Here is a 15836-nt window from a genome sequence, read left to right as displayed (position 1 = left end):
ACTCATGACTTTCAAAAGGGAATTGGATAATTATCTGAAGAGAAGAAATTGCATGGCTACGGGGAAAGGGCAGGTGAGTGGAAGTAGTTGAATACCTCTTACCGACAGCCAGCACGGACACGATGGGCTGAATGGCCTCCTTCAGTGCTGTAACCATTCTATGAGTTAATCCTTCAATAATGCACCAACAGCAATTTCAAGGCTAATGTTTTAACAATTTCAAAGATTATCACGTATTTGCAGCTTCATTACAATTTAAATGAGTAGTCTATTCAGTTTATAAAGGCTTCTGTGGGTCTGCCAGCCTGCTCTCTATAGACCTCTTGGAGTTGTGTAAAGATTACAATTGTATTCTGTATTTGTAATTGATAATTTCCTTGCCTACTGGAATGTCAATCATGTAAAAGTCAAAACTATCAGTTGTACACCTAAATGATTAACCTTCTATTGTTGAGAATTGATTTATGAATGATTCTTTATTCCAATATATAATCTGTTTAAAGACAACATATTATATTGTGTTACTAAAACATAATGGACTAAAATTCATTTGCACCTGTTTTTGACCGCGGGGAGGTCGCAGTTCACAACTTTCCCGCATCTGTTCCCATTGAGGTAGACAGTGCACAAACTGCCGGAAGAAGTTCAATGACGTCATGCAGGTGACCAAAATCAGTGAACGCAACTTCACAAGACATCTCATAGCCACCAAACCACCAGCCTGTTACAGTGTTCAATGTACCACAGCCCCATCGCTCACCCAGCAGCAGTCTCTAACACACACATACTCCATCTCACCCTCACACACCTTCCAATGATGCCAGCCTCACACACACTTCTTGCTGCCTCCGCATACCTCCAGCTATTCATCTATGACAGGCACATCATCTAAACACAGTGAACCACAATCACAATTCTGCCCTTTCGCTTGCAGGACAAGGTGGCCCATAACTTGAGGTAGCAACAGAGAACCATCCACTGAACCCGATGGAGGAAATGGTGCTCCGCATCATGGGGCCACCTGCAACAGAGCCTGTAACATCTGGCATCACCAAGACTATCTAGGAATATGGAATGTTACTGCATTATGCCCCTTCTCAATTCCCCCCACACCCTTATCCTGCTGTCTGGCATGGTGTGTAAGCTGCAGATGGTGTGACCATGGACCTCTTGCTTTTCTGTCCCTCCATCCCTCAACTAATCTTCCCCTTCTGATTTTCTGCTTTCAGATACCCTTAACTGCAATGTGCCCAGCTGCAGCAGCCTCAAGAGAAAGAGAGAGCTGACACTTGCAGCCACCAGCTCAGACACCAGTACTGCACATATGTTAATGGCTGGTATAGAGTTGGGACCTGCACATGGTGAGACACTGTATGCTACTGGGCTGCAACCAGGACATGGGAAAGGACAGATCGTGTGCCAGCTCACTGGAGATGAGGTTGCAAATGAGTTCAGCTGCAGGGACACAGATGAGGACTTTGATGGGACAGCATACGAGAGAACACTGATGAACCGAGATGCTTGGTGCATTGACAGCCTTGCCAACCAGCCTCCTGTCACTGTCAAGGAGCGTGGAGGAGTTCAGTTTCAACATGGCAGTGGGCATCGCACAGAGCTTGGAGCCTAGCCTTTCCAGTGAGGAAATGGTGGCCAACTCCAGGACAGCACTGGTGGATCAACCCATGATGGAGTGTCTGGAGGCCGCTGTCTCAGCTTCCACTGCAGCACAGGCAGAAACCGCTCAACATCCCGGTGCTGTAGTGGAACCTCAGATGAACGTCATGAGATTCATGCTTGCTGCCATGCAGTCTCAAACTGCTGTCATCATTGCTATGGATCTCAGTGCTCAAAGGGGCATGCAGGCTCTTGCAGCCCCTCATCAATCTGTCTTCCGACTGATTACTAGGATTGCTGAGGTGCTGCACTGTGGGAGTGGCAGTGGCTTAATGGTGCATGGATTTGTTGTTCTCTGTCAGAATGACGGCATTCATCCTCCCACCACTGCCTCTCTGCCAGTGCCCTTTCTGTTGCCTCTCTCAGCCAGCCAGCCCAGACTGCTGCCACACATGCTGAGGTGGTTCAGTTCGAAGCTGGGTCCTCAACTGCTCGAGGTCATCCTACAAGGCCACCTGCCATCTCTCCCACTGAAAGTCAGTAGCCTTCCGCAAGTCACACTGCAGCACCATGTAGGAGCATTAAGCCAGGAAAGGGCACCCACAAGACGGGCACTAAACGAATGCACAAGGGTGAATAGTTTGGTTCTGTTTGACATCTTCATCCAACAGTAATTATACAATGAAAAAGGTTTTTGTAGGTTAACTTTATTCTTGGATGGGACCTCTCAGATGGATGGAACAGTTGGGCATGGTGGATCCATTCTGGTCAAGGGACGTAGTTTTATTGAAAGCAGTGTCTGACAACTTGTGAAAGTGTCATTTTGCACCCTCCCTGTCTCCTCCTTTTCCTCCTCCCCTTTCTCCTCTTCTCTCCTCCCAAGGTAACCTTCAGATTCCTGGAGAGAATAGCTGTACCCTCATTCTGGCAATGTTATGGAGGACTCAGCAGACCACTACAAACTTTGAAACCTGCTCCAGTGTGGAATGGAGTTCTCCTTCTGAGCAGTCAAAGCAGTAGAACCATTGCTTGAGCAGGCCATTTGTCTGCTTCAGGATGTTTCTTGTGGCTCTGTGGCTCTCATTATATGCCCGCTGACCTTGCATGGTGGGGGGGGGTCACCAACCATGTGTATAGGGTCTTTTTTCCCTGAGCAGCCTGTCTCTGCTTCTCCATGGAGGCCTGAATATGATGTTTACAACTAAGAGGTGCAGGATGAATGTATTGTGACTTCTGCCAAGATAATGGGTATTCACAGACTTGGTGTATTATAAGTGGTCACACACCAACTGCACATTGATAGAATCATAGTCCTTGCGGTTCCTGTACCTCTCTCCATTGCCATGGGGGGCCCACAGAGTCATATTCTTGCAGTCAATTGCACCCTGCATCATCGGAAATCCTGCTATCTTGGCAAAGCCACGTGCCCTCTCATCCTGCTTGTCCCTGCTGAGTGAGAAGACGATATACTCTCCTCTTCTGGAATAGATAGTTTCTGTAACCTCCCGGATGTTTGACTGGGATCTGTTTGAGATGCTGCCTACTTCCACCAGGAAAGACCCAGATGTGTAAAAGTTCAATCCCACTGTGACTTTGACAGCCAATGGCAGGGCTGTTCTTGCCCAGGTGTGAGGCTCCAGGTTGGGTTGCAGGAGGTGGCATAGTTCAGTGACCACCTCCTTGTTGAACATGAGTCACCTCAGGCATTGCTCCTGGGTCAGGTGAAGGTAGGAGAAATGGTCCTGAAAAATGTGGAGGGCCCTCCACCTCCTTCCTCTCACAGAGCTTCCCCTCTCTGAAGCCTTTATTCAATTTGCTGGCCATTTTGCAAACCAAGAGGAACTGCAAGCACAGCCCCCATATCTTCGCCGCCTGATTTTAAGCACCAGCTCTCCAAAACACCTCCAAAAATACACAACAGTACTTCAACAAACTCAGCCTAAGCATAATTATGTCAGAAGCACCTCACCTGCAAGATGGTGTCTGGCCCTTTAAATAGTGCTGTTGTGGAGGGCCTAGAGCTGCTGAATGTCTGCTCAGCTGGGAGAGATCAGCACAGATGATACTTGGAAGTTCCTGAAACTAATGTCAAATCAAGTGCAATGGCTGCCACGGTGTCGGGGCAGGATGGGGAGGTGGTGCTAAGCCATTTTCTTTCTTCTGGGTTTCCATAGCAGTATCAGTGGCACTGCAGAGTCCAATTTCAGTCCCATTGCATTGTAGTGCTATTAAGGGTGTTGCTAGGAAACATAAAACAAAAATTTCCTTGTAATGTGTTTTCACTTGGCATTTTATAATAATTCTGCTGCCTGTATCCTAACTGGCATCAAGTCTCAGTCACTCTTCACCCCTGCTCTTGCTGAACTACATTGGCTACTGATCCATCAACACCTTGATTTTAAAATTTTCCTCCTTGTATTCAAATCCCTTCAAGGCCTTGGCCTCTCTATCTCAGAAAACTCATACAGCCCTACAACCCTCCAAGAACTCTGTATTCCTCCAAATGTGGTCTATTGATGCCTTGGTGTGTTTTATTACATTAATGGTGCTATATAAGTGCAACAACAAAAGCAAGGACGTTATGATAAACCTGTACAAAATCTTGGTTCAGCCTCAACTGGAGTATTGTGCCCAATTCTGGGCACTACACTTTCAGAAGGATGTTAAGGCATGAGAGAGGGTGCAGTAAAGATTCCCGAGAATGGTTCCAGGGATGAGGAACTTCAGTTAGATGGATAGTTCAGAGAAGCTGCGTCTTTTCTCCTTGGAGAAGAGAAGATTGACAGGAGATTTGATAGAGATGGACAGAGTAGATATGGAAAAACTTCCTGTTGGCAGAAGGATCAAGAACCAGAGGGCACAGATTTAAGGCGATTGGCAAAAGAAGCAATGACAACATGAGGAAAGACTTTTCACATAGTGAGTGATTAGGATCTGGAATGCACTGCTTGATAGTTTGGTCGAAGCAGATTCAATCTTGGCTTTCATAAGAGGAGAAAACATTTGCAGGGCTATGGGGAAAAGGTGGGAATGTGAGACTAGGTGAGTTGCTCTTGCAGAGAGCCAGCATGGACACGATGGACCGAATGGCCTCCTTCTGTGCTGTAACCATTCTATGATTCTATGACAACAAAAACAAGAAACGCTGGATTCACTCAGCAGGTCTGGCAGCATCTGTGGAAAGAGAAGCAGAGTTAACGTTTCGGGTCAGTGACCCTTCTTCGGAACTGACAAATATTAGAAAAGTCACAGATTATAAACAAGTGAGGTGGGGGTTGGGCAAGAGATAACAAAGGAGAAGGTGCAGATTGGACCAGGCCACATAGCTGACCAAAAGGTCACGGAGAAAAGGCAAACAATATATATGATTCTATGAGTTGTTGTTACCCATCCACCACTTCCTTCGCCTTCAAATATCTAGACCAGAAGCTCTGGAATTCCCTCCCTAAACCTCTCAGTTTCTCAATTTCTGCTCCTTTAAGACACTTCTTAAAACTTACCTCTTTTGCCAAGTTTTTAGTCATCCGAGCTTCTTTGGATCTGGTTATACCCCAGTGATCAGTTTTGGAATGTTTTCCTACATTAAAGTTGCCATATAAATACAAGTAGTTGTTATAATACCTTTCAACTGCCTGCATCACAGTGATACATTGAGTACAGTATGCTGGGTCAAATTGAGGAGACTCTCCACCCTTCAGCTGTTTACTCAGGTGCAACTGAAATCCCTTTTACATTGCTTTAAGCACTTCTCTTCACATAGGGCAAGGGAGCTCCTCCTAAAATGCCTGGAGACCAAAGCTCAACCAGGCCTGAGAAGAATGCTCGTGCTGCACCAGGACTTCTCTCCATTTGTCGTAGCGCATTGAGTCTGACAGAACTGACACTGTGACATTAGTTCAGTGCACCTCTACTCCAGTGACTATCATCATCAGAGGAATTGGCTTGGAAAAATTACTCTACTTGGCACTACGCAGGAAGTAGACTAGACTGGGCTCTTGAAATGACATGGTAACTGAAGCCCCAGGGTTAAAGGCCATATGTACTGGTGTCAATACTGCTCTATTATGCTGTCTGACACAGCAATTACTCCAAGATAATTCCTCCTATATCATTGCCATTCATTACCTAAACCAAAAATAGTCCCCAAAATAAATGGTTTACATTTTCTTATGCTGATCAAGTGAAGAATGTCATTGCTGCAAATGGAACATATTTCTACTTTTTGCCACTTAAAGGTGGAAATTATTGTCAGTGATATTATTGTGTACATGCTTGCCATGTTCCTCTTGAAATTTCTCTCTCTGCTTCTTTAGAATAGAGGCATGAACACACGAATTGAAATTTTCACCTTCCTAAGTCAACGTCAAGTACCACAGATACATCCAGATGAAAAGTAAAGGTTTCTATTCTGACCAATTATGGTTTAGAACAGATCTTCAGAAATATACCTTTCTTATGGTCTCCCTCAGTGTGATTCTCAATTTCGTGTCTAATTATGGCCAGTTGTCTGCTGGAGAACCTGGTCCAGTGGGAACTTTGTGCGGACAAGTCCAACTCATTTCACACAAGGTCCCATAGCTAACAGTATGTGCTGGATTCTAATCAAGACCTCAGTGCGAAAGCCCACTGCATCTGGCTCATGTGGAGCATAATCACAGCATGGACCTGTTGGACTGAATGACCTATTTCTGTTCTGTAAATATAATCTTTGCTATCTGAGAGTCACAGTCATAGAGTCATAGAGTTATACAGCACAGAAACAAGACCTTCGGCCCATCGTGCCTCTGCCGGCCATCAAACACCTAACTATTCTAATCCCATTTTCCAGCACTTGGCCCGTAGCTTTGTATGATATGACATTTCAAGTGCTCATCTAAATGCTTCTTAAATGTTGTGAGGGTTCCTGCCTCTACCATCCCTTCAGGCAGTGCATTTCCAGATTCCAACCACCCTCTGGGTGAAAAAAAGTTTTCCTCAAATCCCCTCTAAACCTCCTGCCTCTTACCTTAAATCTATGCCCCCTGGTTATTGACACCTCCGCTAAGGGAAAAAGTTTCTCCCTATCTAATCTATCAATGCCCCTCAATCAGGTCTCCCCTCAGCCTTCTCTGCTCTAAGGAAAACAGCCCTAGCCTTTCCAGTCTCTCTACATGGCTGAAATGCTCCAGCCCAGGCAACATTCTGGTGAATCTCCTCTCCAGTGCAATCACATCCTTCCTATAGTGTGGTGCCCAGAACTGTACACAGTGCTCCAGCTGTGACCTAACTAGTGCTTTATAGAGCTCCATCATAACCTCCCTGCTCTTATATTCCATGCCTCGGCTAATAAAGGCAAGTATCCCATATGCCTTCCGAACTACCTTATCAACCTGTGTTGCTGCCTTCAGTGATCTATGGACAAGTACACCCTCTGCACTTCCTAGGGTCCTACCATCCATTGTATATACCCTTGCCTTGTTAGTCCTCTCAAAATGCATCACCTCACACTTCTCAGGATTAAATTCCATTTGGCACTGCTCCACCCATCTTACCAGCCCATCTATATCATTCTGTAATCTAAGGCTTTCCTCCTCACTATTTATGACATCACCAATTTTTGTGTCATCTGTGAACCTACTGATCATACCTCCTACATTCACGTCTAAATCATTAATGTACACTACAAACAGCAAGGGTCCCAGCACCGATCCCTGTGGTACACCACTGGTCACAGGCTTCCACTCACAAAAACAACCCTTGACCATCACCCTCTGTCTCCTGCCAAGAAGCCAATTTGGATCCAATTTGCCAAATTGCCCTGGATCCCATGGGCTGTCACCTTCTTAACCAATCTCCCATGTGGGACCTTATCAAAAACTTTACTGAAGTTCATGTAGACTACATCAACTGCTTTGAAGACCTGCTACCCGACCTGAACCCGACAGGACCCGACAACATGCGTGGTGTTGGGGTTGGGTCGGGTCGGGCCCCTCTTCTGGATCCGGCTTTCGGGCTCGGGTCGGGTCGGGCTTGGACGGGTTGGGCTGGGTCCGGGTTGGGCCAGACACACACGTTAAGTGCTCTGCCGGTAAGTATTAAAAATAAAAGAACTTAGCTGAGCTGGGCGATTGGGACGAAACTGAGTCTGCGCAGTGAGTGAGTAACGTCACTATGACATCATCACGCACACGCTGCAGCTTCCTGGAGGTTCCGAGTCGGAAGGCAAGTCAAGGAATGGTCGGGTCGGGTCGAGTCAGGGTCGGGCTTGGGCCCGGGTCGGGCGCGGGGCAAAATTGGAGGGACTCGGGCGGGGTCGGGCTCGGGACCGCTGTGGATTGGTCGGGTTCAGGTCGGGTTCTTTTTCCAGACCTGAGCAGGCCTTTAAACTGCTTTACCCTCATCTACACATTTAGTCAACACCTCAAAAAATTCAATCGTTAGTTAGACACGATCTCCCCCGACAATGCCATGCTGGCTATCCCTGATTGATCCCTGTCTCTCCAAGTGGAGATTAATCCTGTCCCTCAGAATGTTTTCCAATAGTTTCCCTACCTCTGATGTTAGTCTCACCGGCCTGTAATTACTTGGTTTATTCATGATACCCTTCTTGAATAATGGTACCACATTCGCTGTCCTCCAGTCCTCTGGTACCTCTCCTGTGGCCAGAGAGGATTTGAAAATTTGAAAATCTGCCATAAGCCTTTTTTTTTCCTCATCCAATCTCTATATCCCTAGATATCCAGGGTTCCCTGGACTTGTTGGTCCTACCCTTCACCTTAGCGACTGGCTTCACCAGATTTTGTGCAACTAGGCTGCCACTGCATGAAAAACTTGCAGAAAGGGAGTGCAATTTACTGGAAACAGCAAATCCAATGAGGCAACAACTTTAAAGGGCTGCCACCCATGTTTAAAGAGGGATGCTAAGTTTTTGGTCTTTACACATCTTATTCTAGATAATTGTGGTTCTCATATCTTAGGTCACGCTTATGGTTAAGTCCTGACATGTCATACCCTTAAGAGTGTCTACTTAAGCTTTAGGTAATGTGACTGGGATGATGAAATAAAAGATAGGGTCAGTTAATTGATTGTTTTAGCAATTGGAGTTAGCCTATTGCGGTAGCTGAATCTGATGAGCTGTATTGGGTCATTTATTTGGCACACAGCAGCTTACCTGGCAATCATAAATGATGTTGGGCCTCCAAATCACAGGAGGCTGTCCAGCAGTCAAAAAAGACTCTCTTGGGGCTCCTGCTGCAAGATTTTCAGCAAAGGAGGTAGCCCATTCTGGAATGGAAGGCCACTGTCAATGCCAGAGCTGAGGTGGCCCAGAGAATAGGTTGTCTCCTAGGTCTCTTGTATCTACAAGCAAACGAGCAAGAGGTTTACTGGCATCATAAAAAATGCCGAGGTAAATCTAAAAAGAAACATCCAAGTAATTAGTTGCAAGTTCCTTTGCAGCCAGGATTACTAATATTGCAGGAAAGATTGGCAAAAATGGCACCTTCTTGCAGCAAACAAAATGAATGTCGGGAGAAAAATGCAATTATATATTTAAGCTTCTGTCAAAAGGAAGTGCAAGTTTAGGCTTAACTTTGAGAACTGAAAACTAGCTTTAAGAATCCAGCTTTAGCAGGTGAGATCAGTAGATTGGTATCTTGCCCATTTTATACGGGTGTGGCAAATGTTGGTTGTGCAGCTTGTCTGAATAAAGTGAATGTCAGTGTGGTGACAATATTTAAGTGACTCTAGTGAGGCCACCGCTGGCCATCAGCAGAGGTTCCTTTTAATACTGAGTGCTGCAAATCAGATACTCAACCAAATTCCTGATCCATACTCAGCAACAGAGAGGCTCCATAGTGTATAAAATATTCCAACGGTTCAGGATATAATAGATGTTGAGAAATATTCTGATGCTCCAAATGAACTATTGAAACCTGTAAGTTTTAAGAATTCTGCCACAGTACACAGGACATCAATATTGTTATGATCTTAGTGAGACTGTTAACTTCAAAATACAAGATATGAACCCCCAGACCAATTTAAAGAATTACACAGGATTTCATGTTTTAGGACTTTTTTGATAACTAATTAAAAGAAATCCCAATTAACTAAAAAGAAGTTTGTAAGTAGCTGATACCCCAGATTACAAAGAAAGGTATTTTCTTCACTTATTAAAATACTTGGAAACCTCGCACCACATTGTCTGCTTGATGGCGAAATCTTTGTAGTTAAAAGTCCCAAACTCTTCCCAGTTGCAATGGGTTGGATCAACCAGACCTTTTCAAAAATCAGTGCCCTCTTCACTCACTTCTCCGAACACCTTCAACCTGGATGTCCGTGAATAAGGCGATTCTTGGTGATCCCGCTGGTCTTCTACTTTTCGACAAACATCAACTTCTAAAACAGGTTCAAGTCCTTGCAGCCATTCACTGTTTCACTCTCAGTCTCTCTCTCTCTTAAAAGTTAATAGCTTATTTTCCTGTTCCAATATGCAAAGTCCTGAAGTCTAGTTGCACAATGCCACCAGGGCCTTCTATTCTTCTCAGGTATTAGCGGCTGCTAGGTACATTTGCATCTTCAGAATCACTGATCCTCTTGTTTATGACCCAAAAGTCTGGGAGGGCGAAACACATTGTTCTTTGGGTGTTACCCCAGCAGTCTCTTTTTTCCCAAGAAAAGTCTTTTATCTGTCTTGTCCTCTAGCAGAGTGGATTTGAGGTCACCTGACCTTCCAGACTCCATCATAAACTTTTAGAAATCACAACTTTTAAAACATAATCATGTTACAAAGTTCAGTGTTTCTAACAATATTAACACAACAAGAAGTGGCACTGATAGCAAATTATACATAATCATATTAATTATGGTGGTCATTTTTATCAACCTAGTAAAACATATGTTACTACAAGACAAGATAGATTTTGCAGCCATCAGTATCACTGCAAAAAAATATATACGAGGTCTGAGTAATCAGACGTGGAATCCTTTTTTCTGGATCCTGGTTTGGTTAATGTAGCCTGCAGTCCCCAAATAGACATTTCAGGCCAGCCTAACATACTTGCACTGAAGGAGTAGCTTTTCAATTCAGGTCTCTAATTGGACATTAGTTGGATGGTAGCCATATCAGCACCTACTGCCCATTACTATGCTGACCCAGCCTGCTTTAGTGGAGTCAGCTTCATTTATATAGTGGAGGCAAGCTCCCAGCCCCTTATTGGACCTGGAATTGGGAGTTTGTAGGCATTGCCCATTTGACAAGCTCACAGCTACAAGTTCAGTTCAGACGAGTAGCTCACTTTGCATAGTTAATTAGGGATGAGTGGAAAGCTCACAGTGCACCAATTGCTAGGAACAAAAATTGACACGAGGGTGGTTAAACTCCATGTCATTTAAATTGCATTTGTGGGTAAATGGTATTGTTTTAATTTTCTTTTGACTAATTGTCGGATATACGCTATCCTCCTGTTCTTCATTCTGAGGACGTGGGAATCATTGGAAATACCAGAATTTATTACCGCATGCCTAGTTACGCTGAGAGTTAAGAGTGGGATTGGAGTCACATGTAGGCTAGACTGGATAAGGAGAGCAGGTTTCCTTGCTTAGAGGATGTTACTGAACTGGTTTTACAACAATCTGACAGCTTTACTGATATCAGATTTTTAATTCCAGGTTTTAAAATCTGAATTCAAATTCTCAAACTGTTGGGGTGGGATTTGAACACATGGGACTGAATTTTCGGTCCCCCCAGGGACAGGTGGCGGGCCCAAACATACCAGAGCTGGTCGAAATGTTTGTTTGGAGATGCTGTTTCCGGCACTGACCATGTTCACCAGGGTGGGAGGAGAGCGGGACAGTGATCACACCCACATCCCAATTAAATCCAGTTAAAGTTATGTTACAGCCAGGTGAGAAAGAGAGCTAGGGTTCCCTTTCAGCCTTCACCTGGTCTTACTGTAACAGGGTTTTATTTTTAAACACACTGTGTTTTTAGATCCCCCTTGGTGAATCCTTGTTCACCGCTTTCCAATTATAAGGCAAAGAAACCAGCACAAACAGGCTTTCTTAGGTTTAAAGAAGAAAAGTTGAAATTTGTTAAACTTAAACTCTAATTCGGTTAACACCTATGGATCACGATGTGCCCACTCTAACATGCATATGCGATACATACATGCAAGAGACAGAAAAGAGCAGAAGGAAAATAAAGTGCTGTGGCGCAGTGATTACCACTGCAGCCTCACAGCTCCAGCGACCTGGATTCAGTTCTGGGTACTGCCCGTGCGGAGTTTGCAAGTTCTCCCTGTGACTGCATGGGTTTCTGTTGGGTGCTCCGGTTTCCTCCCACAGCCAAAGACTTGCAGGTTGATAGGTAAATTGGCCATTGTAAATTGCCCCTAGTGCAGGTAGGTGGTAGGAGAATTGAGGGAGGGTGGGGATGTGGTAGGGGACATGGGATTAATATAGGATTAGTATAAAATGGGTGGTTGATGGTCGGCACAGACTTGGTGGGCCAAAGGGCCTGTTTCAGTGCTGCATCACTCTCTGAAAGTGGAAAAGTTTGAGGCAATATCTGAAGAGTTGTTGTTATGGTTCTTCGAGCTCACTGTAGAGTCCTTGATTGTAGGTAGATCTTGCTTTCCATTGGGGCCCAGTATTCTTCTTAAACCTTGTTCACTGTTTCTCTTTTGGGGTTCTTGTGTCTTCAGTGTCCCGGAGCAAACAGACACTCTGCCTCCAAACCCTCTGTGGCCAGTTCAAAAGAAAACCCTGGAACAGCCAGGTAGTCATGTGACCAGCTGGTCTAACCAGTCCTGGCCCTTGTGGATTGTATCCTCCTTAGCAGGCCCTGGAATGCGCTTCCTCACCTTCGATTTCTATTAGTATGTAAATGTTTTTTTCCAGCCATGGCAGATCTATTTCCTCACTCCAACAACAGTTAAAAATCGATGTTCATGACAAAATTGATGTACTGCATTCTTGATGATGGGGGCCTAGCATGACTGTTAGCAAAGAGCTTATTCTGAGTTTGTTAAAGGGGGAGATTGAAATTTTCACAGGGGCGCATGGGTTACATTGCCATCTGTTGCTGAACAGCTAAAGAGAGGTGGGTACAGGGTGGGGAGCCAATCATGGCCAGACCAGTGAATAAAAGGGACAGAGAGGGACTTGGCCTTTTGAAAGGAGGTGCCCTTGGTACTGCGCTGGTTTGGTGGAGGAGTGGGGGGGAGAGTGGGCACTCAGCACTTGGGCATTGAACAGGGTCATCGTCTCTGGCATTGTGAGGGTAGAACAGCAGGGGGCAAGGCTGCCAATCACAGTAAGGTGGCCACCTGTCCAAAAGGAAGGCTGCAACTGGCAATGGGGACACAACTGTCAGATTTTGGGACCAGTGGCGATGAGGAGCAACATCATCCACAGGAAGGGCGGAACCTGAGCAGCAGGAGGGCACGAGAGGAAAGTGGGGTATGAAGGCAACGGAGGCCATACCTTCAACACAGGATCTACTGCTAAAGATGGAGCTACCTGGAGATGACCGAGACCCAGTGTCACAGAAGACTGCGACTCTCCTGGCAGCACACCAGTGCATCTTACAGGTCGCTGATATCCTATTTGCCAGAGCTGGACAGCACATTCATTTCACGACAGATGTGGTCTCACAGGCAGAGGGCAGTGGGTTTCAGCAACATTGCTGGATTCCCCCAAGTGCAGGGCATCATCGATGTGGCCATTAATGCACCCAGTTACCACCCAGTCAGATCCATCAACAGGAAGGGCTTCCAATCCCTCAACACCCAACTGGTCTGCGACCACAACAAGAGATTCCTCTATGTGTGCGCTGGCTTTCCTGGCAGCTACCATGACTCTTCCATCCTCCCCCAGTCCAGGCTGCCTCAGATCTTCACTCTATCTCCCAAAATGCGTGAATGGATCCAAGGGGACAAGGGAAATCCCTTTATTCCTTAAAGACAAGACTAAAGGCCTCTCTACAGGATCCCCAGATACAGGCACAGAGGTGATACAATCAATACCACCTTCTCAGTTGGACAACCATTGAGCAGGCCATTGGGTTTCTGAAGATGCATTTCCGGTGCCTGGACCGGTCGGGTAGCACCCTCAAATACCCTCCTGACAGGGTCCCAGTAATTGTGGTGGTCTACTGCATTCCCTATATCATGGCCCTCCAGAGATGTGAGGACCTTGAAGATGGTGAGGCCCTGGAAGGAGACAGCTCACTGGGGAAAAAGCAGGAGCAGAAGGAGAGAGAGGAGGAAAATGTGGGGGTGGAGGAAGATGATGCTGAACAGAGAGGTACCCCAGCTACACAAAGAGGTGGCTGGGCATGGCTCATGAGGATGCCATGAATGTCTGGGATCTCCTAATTAAGGAATGTTTCAACTGAGCCCCTCTGAGGGGCATGGCATGGAAGGGAGTCTGAGATATCTGTGCTAACATATTCATGGAAGCTGCAGCCTGGAGCATCTAATCACTTATTGCCAATAAAGGAAGCACATCTGCCCAGAGGTTTTGCCCTCACTGTGGAGAATCCCATTATCTCTTTCACCACCTCATACCATGTTTCCTGTCACGGCAGCAATGAAAGAAATCCAGATGTGTGCCTTAAAATGTCATCATTTATACAGTGCAAAGAGAGTAAAGTAGTAGGTACTCCAGTGACCCACTTAGTGTTCTGCGTGATGCGGTGTCCTCCACACTCGGCTGCTTGTATGCTGTGTTCTCCTAGTGGCCTTGGAGGAAGTATGGGCAGCCTGCTCACTCATCTCAGCTTGCAACTGAGATGCACGTGGCGGTTGTCCTTCTTGTGATGTGCCTGTAAGGGCATTTCCAGAGGCTGCTGGATGGACTTCTCCATCCTCTGTCTCAGGGAACCCTGACATGTGACAGCACATCGTCTGTTGCTGTTCAAGGTAGAGCCTCCTTTCCATTGACTTCTGAGGCCCTGCATCTGTGTCAAGCTGAACAAGGCCATGTCTGTACTCCCTCCTCCAAGGGGAACTGACCACAGCTCCCTCTGCCTCTAGCACTTCCTCCTGCACACTCATGCCATGATCATCACCCAGTGCCCCCCTATCTACACACACAGGAGGACCCACCGAGGTGAGAGTATCTGCACTGGTGGACAGTGTGCTTGTAAGGTGTGGCGGTGCTTCTTCATCTCCTTATCACTCCTCTGGGCCCACGGAGGGAGGGGGAGAGGGTGCCCTGGGGTGGACGTCTGGACCTGTGGGAGACACAAGAAGAGATGATGAAAGCTAGCTGAGGAGAGTAGAAGCTGCTGCAGTGCTGAGGCTGCCCAGTGTTACTCAGTGAGCTACAACTATCAGGTAGGGTGGAGTGCACTGCACCCACTTAATGACCACATTGCCCTCTGTAATCACGAGGTCCACCATAAGCTTCTGACTCTCCAGCCCCGACTGCCTCCTCTTCCACTATCCTGGCTATCTCCATCACTGCCTGCTCCATTGGGGGTGATTCTGTCGAAGAATGGCACAGCTCCTCTCTTCTAGACCTTCTCCCAGACATTGCGTGCCCATTTCTCCTGCGAGGACAAAAGAGAGTGCTGTTCTCTGTGTCCAATGTCATTTTCCCCAATGCATTATGAGCTGCATGTCTCAGTGGGGAGAGGTCCTCAGCAGCACTTTGGTTGTAAGCCATTCTGAGGGGTCAGTAAGTGCCCTGGGTACACACCCCACCCATGTTCAGGAGTGGCATGTACCCTGAGGCTGCTTAGTTGGTGTGTCTGCTGGAGGATGCAAGCCCTGAGATCTGTCTGGAGGGTTGGGAGTTGCACTCAACTTGCCAGAGTGTATGAGGTCGTTGGACCTTTTTGGCACTGAATCCAGGTTCTTCCAGTCTCACTTCTGCCGCTGGCAGCAGCAATGTGCACCCAGGCCTCTTTGGACCACCCTCCTCTCTCTCACAGCCTACAACATTAGATCTAGGTCAGCATCTATGAAGCGAAGGGCAGCCCTGCCTCGGGTGCCAGGCCTCCAGCTCTCCTGTGACATTTTGCTTCCCTCTGTTGCAGTGGAAGGATTTGGCACACTCGGCAGATCTCTTCCTCAGGAGAATTAGCAGCCTCAGTGATGGCTGCCATGGGGAACCTAAATCAGTCTCCCACTTCATCTGTCCCAGCTCCGTTCCCTCCCCCACCACCTCTAATTGGACAGGGAACCCATCCCAATATCAATTAAGGGCTCACCCACATAAAAATTGAGATTTTAATC

At 46.4% G+C, this 15836-nt stretch overlaps 1 protein-coding gene across 4 annotated transcripts in view; it reads left to right on the top strand.

The window, feature by feature from the left end:
* glra2 (glycine receptor, alpha 2) overlaps nt 1-15836 on the top strand; it is a 215694-nt gene that overhangs the window by 97334 nt on the left and 102524 nt on the right. The window lies entirely within an intron of this gene.

Source organism: Heterodontus francisci, chromosome 10 (assembly GCF_036365525.1).
Source record: "Heterodontus francisci isolate sHetFra1 chromosome 10, sHetFra1.hap1, whole genome shotgun sequence".
NCBI lineage: Eukaryota > Metazoa > Chordata > Chondrichthyes > Heterodontiformes > Heterodontidae > Heterodontus > Heterodontus francisci.
Note: the sequence above shows the minus strand (reverse complement) of the source record. Positions and strands in the feature narration are given on the sequence as shown.